The sequence below is a fragment of the Bidens hawaiensis genome, unplaced genomic scaffold (genome assembly GCF_021521415.1).
Source record: "Bidens hawaiensis isolate Kalapana, Puna unplaced genomic scaffold, B.hawaiensis_p1.1 tig00042958_1, whole genome shotgun sequence".
Classification (NCBI taxonomy): domain Eukaryota; kingdom Viridiplantae; phylum Streptophyta; class Magnoliopsida; order Asterales; family Asteraceae; genus Bidens; species Bidens hawaiensis.
In genome coordinates this window covers 39547-49907 of record NW_027497617.1, presented here as the reverse complement: position 1 = coordinate 49907, position 10361 = coordinate 39547, and positions in this window count along the sequence as shown.

Genomic DNA, 10361 nt, shown 5'->3' with positions numbered 1-10361 from the left:
CTTACTTAAGTCTCATTCTATGTTCGAGTCTAAGCATGTAGGATGCTTAGTTCACTTGAACTTATGCTCTGATACCAACTTGTAAGGCCCCATTCCAGGTGCCTACATTGGCGTTGGATTTACTCGTAAACACAGTTCTAAATATCAGGGTTAATTAAAACTTTTGCTGAATATTTAAAAGTCAACCATTCATTACAAACATGCAGATCTTGTCTTACAAACATGCATTACAAACATGAAGATCTTGTTAATAAACAGTGGTCCAAGCAAACTTGAAGAAAGTTAATGAAAAAATTACTCTAAGGACTTCTAACGAGTAAGGTTCATCCTCAAGCAAGCTACAGTGTCACTAGCACACTTGAACTTGTTTAATAAGTTTAAGACAAAAAGGTTGAAGGGACCCAAGAAGAACAAGTTTGCTCTTAGGATATATATCGAGCAAAGTTTGATATTATCTTGAAGATTAAAGTCCGCTTGATGAATATTTTCTAAGGAAAATATTATAAGTAAAGCTTACTCGGAGAACTATTCCAAGCACACTTAATGGTTACCAGGTGTGCTCGACAAGGACAAAAGCTTACAAGCTTACTCGAAGACCTGCTTACACTTGTAAGAATTTTGTAATATGTTTGAATATGTTAAGAATCAATGAGTAGGGTTTCTAGAAAATGTCAGGGCAAGCCTATTTAAGGGAACTTTAGGGCACACCTATGACAATGAACACAAAGGGAATATTGTGATTTGACGGCTGTCTCTTTCCTAAACGAGTATCTTCGTACGGAAAAGCTTCTACAAATCCATACATTTCACCTAGAACCCTAACTGATTTTTCATTTGTAGCCTTCATAATATTAAATATAAATCTTTTGAGTCTCTTTGCGTGTCCTACATTTCTGTCCATTAAGCAATTACTTAAGTATTAGTGTTTCCGCCGTTAGTACTTATTGGTTTTTCACAAACGCAAAATTCGATATCTTCTTGTCAACACTTTTGTGTGGGTTACGAGATAGATTAGTGTTCTTAGGTAAAATAATCGGGACCGACAAGTGGTAACAGAGCTGTGTTATTGCATTTGTGAAGAACTATTGCTAATTTGTTGCTAAAAAGTGTTGATTTTGAAGACGAAAAATGACGTCAGCTGACAACTGTTCCATTGATTTGTGACATTAACTGCCCTATTTTCCATTTTTCTCAGATCTACTGTTTCATTGAGGTTTAAAAGTGTTCTTCACTCATATTTACTTTGATTTCCTTCTTTGTGTGTCTAGATCTTGTTATTATCCATCTAAATTCATCATATATGAGGATTTATTTCCCAGATCTGATTGTTTTTCTAAATTTTCAAAAGTTTCTTAAAGTTTAAGTAAATTTTCATTTCAAAAATAATTTTAAAATACCAAAAATATGTCTAGAGTTGTAGATGAACAAGAGGTGTCTACTAACAAAATTCAAAGATTGTTAGGACAGGAAAACTACATCAAGTGGAAGGTGTTGTTTGAGGCCGTCGTGTGCTATAATGATGTTGAAGTGTGGAACTTAATCAAAAAGGGACCATATGTCCCAGATGTCACAAAATGGAACTTAATCAAAAATGAAGAAGAAAGATGATAGAGCACTGTCTATGCTGAAACTTGGTCTATCTTGAGAAATACTTTAACATTCGTTACTTTCAAACCCGAAAATCAGACTCGTTTTAAATTATCGGTTTCTGATTTATAAGTATATGTATAAATATAAATATATTTAAAGTTTTATCTTATGTATTTATATCCGTTAAACCGATCCATTTTTTCGTTTCAATATATTCGTTTTGAAAGATATCAATTTATATAAATTACAATGATTTAAAGTTTGTATCCATTCATTTTCTATTTGTATTGTTCAATTAACGAATATCCGAGCATTAAAAGTTTATAAAATAATCAAGTTTCAAGATATTAAAGTATAAAACGTAAATAATCCAAAGATACTAAAATATATCAAGTTTTAATCTAGTTATGAATAGTTATAAAGTTCAAGGTGTAAAGAGTAATAAAAGTTAAAAACAAATTATAAAAGTTTAAAAAGTTCAAGGGTTAAATGTAACATTTGTATTTAAAATATTATATAATAATAATTACATAACCTAGCCGTCCCCCTTGTCCTCTCCCTCGTGTTATTAAGATCGTCGGACGGGTTCTGGCAACGCTTTTCCGGCAAGGTACCCAAACACCATTCTAATCATCGTTCGATAAGTTAAATCATCCTAAATGACATATCCACTAATACTAAACATTATCATGCGATTAACTACACCATTAACTACCTAATTAACTGTAATTAATCTTTAAACCTTCGGATTATACTTGAAATATTAACAACTCGCATTTAACTTTATTCGTATAAATTGACGCTATTTATATTTTCTCTAATCCTTCATCTACACTTGTCCACAACAACAGTTTAATATAATATACACTTTAAAACTCATAATCATTCGTCAAAATCCGATTGGTATCAGAGCCATAACTATAACATAGGACATTATACGTAGTGTTCTAGTTGATTATAGCTTATTTTAATTATTTTAGGGTTGCATGATTAAAATTTATTTGAGTCTTATGTGATTGTACGAAGCACTTAATTGATACTATTCCACTGATGATTCAATTACTTCAATTACACATGCACACACAAGTCCAAGGCCTAAGTAACGCAAAGATTTCCAAGAATTTCCAATAATCATTTTTTTTATTTTTGGTTGTCCGATATTTTCTTCTTCTTAAAGATGGTTCGTTATGGCGGGTATGTAGTAAGTTGTAAGGGGGCGTGCTTGTTTTTCAAACTCTTAACACCAAGGTTATTGAAACCTAAGGATAAGCAATGCGCATAAATCCCAATCAGACGCGAGACATGGTTGCTTACCTGGAGAGTTAGGAAAGGGAATGAACTCTATTAAGCCAAAGCACACCACTTTCAATGCCATATGAATCATAACTTTAAGTTTTCAAACGTTACCATGTTATCTTTGTGAAAAGAATATGGTTACACTCTTAGGATGTCATACAAGTCATTGTGATTCATGCAACGTGTGACGTCCGACTCTCTATGTTTTACAATGTGTTTTAACTGAAAGTCTGTCAAGTCGTGGTGATACACAAATACTCAGCTTTTGATTCGATTTAATATGAATTTTGATACCAGAATAGTCAAGTTTCAACTCATTTTCTTTATTTTTATATTCATTTACGATTTGAAATTTTAAAAGTTCGAAAGGTAATAGCTGAATTTCAATACGAATACTTATTTACTTTACAATAACGTTTCAAAATTAAAAATTTGAAAGTCATTTGATACATGAATGGTCGAATTTCGATTCAATTACCTTATTATTATATTCATTTACAATTATGTGTTAGAATTGAGAATTCGAAAAGTCATGGTGATGCATTCAATTCGTTTCCTTTATGTTCGATTATTCTTATGGGTTGAACTGGAATTACGAAAAAGTAATGGGGGTACATGAACACTCGATTTCTAATTCGATTCCACTATTTATTGCTAAGTTTAAATACATTTTCCTTGTGGTTATTCAACAATTTCGTGATCTTTCTTGTAATATGAAAACTTATGACTGTTCATAGGAATTCCAATTTTGATTTCAAATTTGGTTTCATGCGATTTGATTTGTTTACTTATTCTTATGATTAATTTCGACGTATCTGTTGGTCGTTTCGTACTTACGTCCCAAGTCACGCGAATTCTTCACGTTTCGTATCTTGCCTTCTCGTTTTCCTAGTTGTCACACTCAACAAGCAAGATGACAATCCAAGATATCAAACCAATGACCTCCGCGATCCTGATCACCCCACGTTTAACCACACCCACCTTCATCGCTATAGTAAATTCAAATTCAAATCCAGCACAATTCTTGGAAACTTAAACCAAACTCAACTGAAACACCTCACACAGAAACATGCCATTTGTATAGTATGTGTAAATCCCACTACTTTACTTCCCTGAAACGTTGATATACTTCAATTTGTGGTAGATTTAATTACCACTTATTGCTGAAACCTGCCCAAACTCAACGCCACTCACCCATCTGCAAGACCTGTACCTCAATATTTGTCTCAATCATATGCTTGACCTCATGCTTCAAGCCTACTATCATTGTAGTGAACCATGCACACCCGCCATACTTTGGAAAGCCTAACTTGTTTTTGCCATGCAATACCTTACCCCTCATCCATCGTCTATTATATTCGATTTTTCGATTTCAACACTTAGATTTTACAAACCCATCAAACTCGTCTATATTTTCTTTTGCATATTTTATTTCTTTTACTAACACAAATCCGTGATTACTATAGATATTTAAATTTTCAATCAAATAGATTTCTTTAAAAATAACTTCAAACCAATTCAAATGATTCATTATTATTATTATTATGATTATTAATATTATTAGTATTATTATCATTGTTATTATAATTACTGACTGTCATCGTCATTATTATTATCATTATCAATATTTTTATTATTAAAGTTATTATTGTTATCATTAGTAATATCATTATTACTTGTAAGGCCCCATTCCCGGTAGCCCTACTTTAACGTCGGATTTACTCATAAACACAGTTCTACAAATCAGAGTTAATCGAAACTTTTGCGGAATATAAAACTTTAACCGTTTATTACAAAACATTAAATCTTTTCTTGATACCATAACACAAAACATTATATTTAAAACATATTTTCTTCTATCTTCAGATGCCAGCCGTTCAATCCATGCCATGTGCCATCCTCATGCTAGCTCTTTAGCTTTCTCACCTGTGTGCATACTAAAAGTCAGCTACGCTGAGTGAGTTCTAGTTAATCAAGCAACTTGTCATACAATCACTACAGGCATTTATATACGTGTCCGAAGGCACATAGTCCATTGTCTAACCTGTTACTGCTTAACCACTTAAATTACCCCTACAGCTTAGCTTCTTAATTACTCCTACAGCTTAGCCACTTATGCCACTTTGCCACTTTAATAACAAATAACGTTATGCCACTTTGCCACATTAATAACGAATAACGTTATGCCACTTTGACACTCTTACTAGACCCCTATCCACTTCTATCACACTCTATTGCTGCTTGTCTACAACACACTTTACATCATTACATCGTTTACACAGTAAGCAAGACACATAATAGCAATCATACGCACTAATAACCACTTGACAGTCACTAACCTTGGCGATACGTGCAATATCCGAAGATCGTTCACGCACCAGCAAGTATTATATATTAGCTACTTGTATAACATCTATAGCATACACTTACCACTTAAGGTAAGTGTATTCACATTTCACATCAAGTATGCACACAGCCCCGAAAACATAACAAGGAAATGGGGCTAGAAACTCACCTGAACTCGGTTAACAGTTACTCCTTCTTTGGCTGAGCGTGACTAACTGTATAAAAAATTACACATATCAATTAACTATTACTATCCATATCACGTTTCTAGTCTATTTACAACCCTCAGTGAACGGGGGTCAGGGGGCAGCGTGTAACAACTCGGATTTCCCAATTAAGCTTTTATCCGTACTCGGACCCATTTTGATGTTCGGAAAATTTTATCGCGCTTTTCGAGTTAATTTATGGTTATAATATTGATCTTAATTATTTCTCTATTATATATATTTAAACTTTTCAATATATGACAATTATAGCCCAAACTTAAAGTATTACCCAAATGTGTTTCCACTTTCAAACCATAGGGACCTATTTGCAAAACTGAAATATAATTATATTATAATACTTACCCTACACCCAAACCCGTTTAGTTGAACCCGAACCTGCAATCCTTAGACCTGTTTTAATTTCGTGCTCCTTAATTCACGGATTTTACTTGGTAATTGAATCAATTTGTGATCTACATTCCTTACTCGGCGCACCGACGTTTTTTATTTTGTTAATTCAATCAAAACGCATCCTTAATTATTATTTGTTTGGCCGACATCGGGTGATAATCAGTATACACGTTAACAAACATGATATTTCAAATAAAATCATCCTCAGCATCGTATAGCCGTCGCGAACCCAACCCTATGTTTAATTGAATAATAACACGCTGCACTCGTCGAGCAAGATCAAGATGGGTCACGAGCTTCTCGTCCCCCGTTCATCATCAATTCACAACCATATCTGGTAATTTAAGCATGCAACATAATCGTCATAATCTGTTTTACCTTAACCCTAAGTTTAATTCATCAATCAATTCACAGTTTAGTCAATTGAATGTTTTAGGGTTTTTTTTTTAAATTGGGGATGAACAGGTCCAACTGGTTATATTATTTTGTTTCTGTTTGATAACAAATCATCACACCAGCCTAATTGGTTGATGTTATTATTGCATGTTCATTTGAACCGGCTGGGGCGCGGGTTCGACCCTCTCCCAGCCCGGTTTTGGAGTTTTTTTTATTTGTTTTATGTTTTCAATCTATTAATTAAATTATGGATTATAATAAATATATATTAAAACATATTTTATTTAACCGACACCACTAAGTTTTACGTTTAAGGGCAAATAATCTCGTTATATATTTTTGTTATATATATAAGCGTTATAAGTATATATTGTTTTAAATAAAGCCCGACACTTTAAATTCATGTTTTCTCGTCGTTAAACGTTTTTATAAACTTATATCTTCATTATATATGTATTATTATTTAAACAAAAATATAACAAAAGTATTAGATATATTTTTATCTTTAAATTTCGTTAACGATTCAAAATGCATATTTGCTCAAATATTATTATTATAAATATTTATTTAAAAACGTAGATATTATAAATTTTAGTTATATTATTGTATAATTTTCGTACTTAAATATTATATCTCAATTTATATGTACTCAAATCATTTTATTTAATTGGTGTATTTAATTATTTTATTTTAGATTTCTATGTATTATATTGTGTATTAGGGGTATTTTATAAATAGTAAAGCAAATTATCATATTATAAATAAATGATTAACAATAATGTTTGTTTTGCACTAATAATAACAATAGATTTTCATCGATCAATCAATAACATCTCAATCCCAAACATAACTCTAATTACATCAAAATCTTAATTCATTTTAATCGTGTTATATCATTTATAACTAATTTATATTATCATATTTAACTAGGAATTCTTGACTGTATATCCCGAAGGGTTTACTTTTCTCATCATTCTCATTTGTATTTCGTTGCTCCGATCTGGTGAGTAATCACTCCCCTATTTTACTTGTTTTCAAATGTTTTGGGGACACTTGCGTACCATTTATCATATTATTTATCTTATTATTTCACAAACGCAAACTGTGATCTTTGTGTTGTGTATCAATTGAATGATTGCATGATACTTGCTATTTGCTTACTTGCTTACTTGAATCGCATTCGGAGAGGTCCAACATAATCTTATTATAGTATGATCATACGACCGTCGTAGTGGCCGGAGCCCGATCGCATTGGCAATGGTTTCACCAACACCTTATTTTTGGTAACCAATGCCCATTCGCATGGCAACGGTTTAGCCCTTTCTTTATGGTTGATTGTTTATGTATGTGCTATGGTTTAATTGGTTATACTCACAGAACAGTTTTACCTATTTTTATTCACTTATATCATTATATATTATTACCATTTTTGTTTGTGTCAACACTGGTGATCTACTCACTCAACATGTGTTGTTGACAAACATATATTTTGTACGCATTTGCAGGTTATAGATTTGGATTGCTTATCGAACTGAAGCTCACATAGAGATGACTTTAGGATAAAACATATACAAGAATAGTTTGTTCTGTATTTGTAATTTTCTTTAATTTTGTTGTATATGAATGTTGTTTAATAATAAATAAATTAATTAGATATTGTCGCTTTATAACGTTGCATGATAGTAACCTTGTGAGCTGTTACAATCAGATCACGCCCCGACATTTCCGCCTTAGGTTGGGGTGTGACAAAGCGCCCCTGGCAGTGGGGTCTAAGGGCGGCAGCCCCTAGCAGGGTCCAAGGGGCAGAGCCCCTAGCTGGGGTCGAGCTGCCAGGTCAGCTTGGAAAAATTTTATTTCTACTAATCGTCTTATCACATTTTCCACTACGATTTTAAATTATTATTTAATTCGCCCACTTGATTGCTATAACGAATTAAGCCTAATTCGTTATCACAACACTGCCTAATTCGTTATCTTGACTTAGCGAACTGAGTGAGCTAATTCGTTATCTGGCCTTGACGAATGGACGAGTAACGAATCAGCTAACATGGTCTGATTCGTTATCCTCATTCGTCATTTCTCCTTAACGAATCACTTAGCGAGCTGCTTCTAGTTCGTCCTCCCGCTATAACGAATTGCCATAACGAACTGGCTACCCTCCCGTTAACGAATTACCGCTAATTCGTTAGAATTCCGTAACGAATTAGGGTTAGGGTTTTGTCAGACGTCAGACGTCACATCTGATGTGACACAACCTCCGACGCCGCCGTTGCCGGAAAAACGTGAATCTCGCCGGAAAAGCGAGATCTCACTTGTTTCACCACCGTTTTCACCGTTTTTCATCCCGTTCGATCCAGATCTGAGCTAGGGTGAACCCTAAGCTCATCTTAGGTTCGGTTATACCCGATTCCACTCGGATCACGTGACTTCAACGGTTTAACGATGTTGGCTCGTCGTTTCGTGACTAAATCTAACGGGTTTGAGTATAAACAACATCACACTATCATTACCTCAGGTCGGAAACCAATTCTTCTTCTATTTCGGTTAGAGAGAGAAAGTAGGATGAGAGAGAGCTAAGTGTGTGTTTTGGTGGTGTATGGAGTATGAGAATTATGAATGATAATTGATGATTTAAGGTTTATATAATTATGGATCATGGGCTTAGGCCCATGGTCCTTCCCTCCTTCCTTCATAGCCCAAGTCCATAACCCATATCCATTGTCCAACACTAGCCCGACCCATACCAACTCCTTCTAGATTTAATTATTTCCCGATAACCCGAGTAAACTTGCCCTCTATCATTAAATAATATAATTAATATTATTTTGAAAATTTCGGGATGTTACATTACTCATACCATCGTCACTACTATTAATATTATAATTATTCTATCAAATAATATATTTAAAGTAAAACTTTTTTTTCAAACAAGTCTTAAGCTCTTTGAGGCTATTATCCATTCAACAAGTCAGGTAATTTGATAATCATTTTTTTTCTAGGTCGCTACCCAAAAGAAAACATTTGTTTTTATGATAAAAATTTCGTAAAATTTGCATGTCTTAGCGATAGCTAAAATTTTTTGTCTAAATAAAATTGAATAAATCTAATTTCACCATGAGATATAAAAGCATCACGATTATAACCGCTTTGGTAAATTAAAAATATATATTATATCCCTTCCTTTCTTTCCCATTCATTAACTCAAATGAGTTTCGACTAAGAAATCATGGCACCACTTCCCATGTCAACTTTCATACCACCTACACTTGAGAAAACGAACGTCGCAAGCTGCATTTTCTTTTCTTTAACTTCTGCTTAACGTATTTTTTGGACTTACCCAAAGTGATTTTTTTATATCCACTTCTTTAGAATATTGTTTACGAATGTTATTTCGATTGTTTACTGATCTTTGATCCATATCCGTTTGTATTATGAAGCGCGAATTCGTACATCATTCTTAGTCGCATTTTGTGAATTGGTTTACGTTTGTTACCTCGGGGTCTATGCGCAATTCCCCATCAATGTAACCGTTAAGTGGAAATTGGAACTATGAACATGTATGTATACATAGTTATCTAATAGAAACTGTATTTTCATTTTATTGTTACATTTGACTATCGGCGACTGGTTCTCTCCAAACGAATTCGTTTACTTAGAACCGGGACTGTGTCCCATGTACATGCTGAGTTTATATTATAATATTTTTACATAAATTGCTTTGGTTATTCGTTTGCTTCTTTTCCACTCAATGCTTTATTTGAACCATTTTGTTGTTCTTGATTTAATCAATCTGAGAAAAATGCTTTATTTTGATTTCGAAATTCCAATTGTTTACTTTTATAAGCACAAGGTTACTATTGATTTTTTTTTTGTTTTATTTTACATACTTAACTGATTTTGAGAGTAAAATTTTGTTTACCCATTTCATTTTATTATAAATTTACATGTTTGTAAGATGTAATTGTTTATTCATCCCAATGTTGCCGCTAGTTACGTTGAAATTTATTCAGAGATTTACATTTGTTAAACTTTTTGATATTTTGATATTCAAAAGTTTCGTTTATCTAATATATTCTCGAACCCAATGCGTTATCAATTTACATGTTCATAATTCGT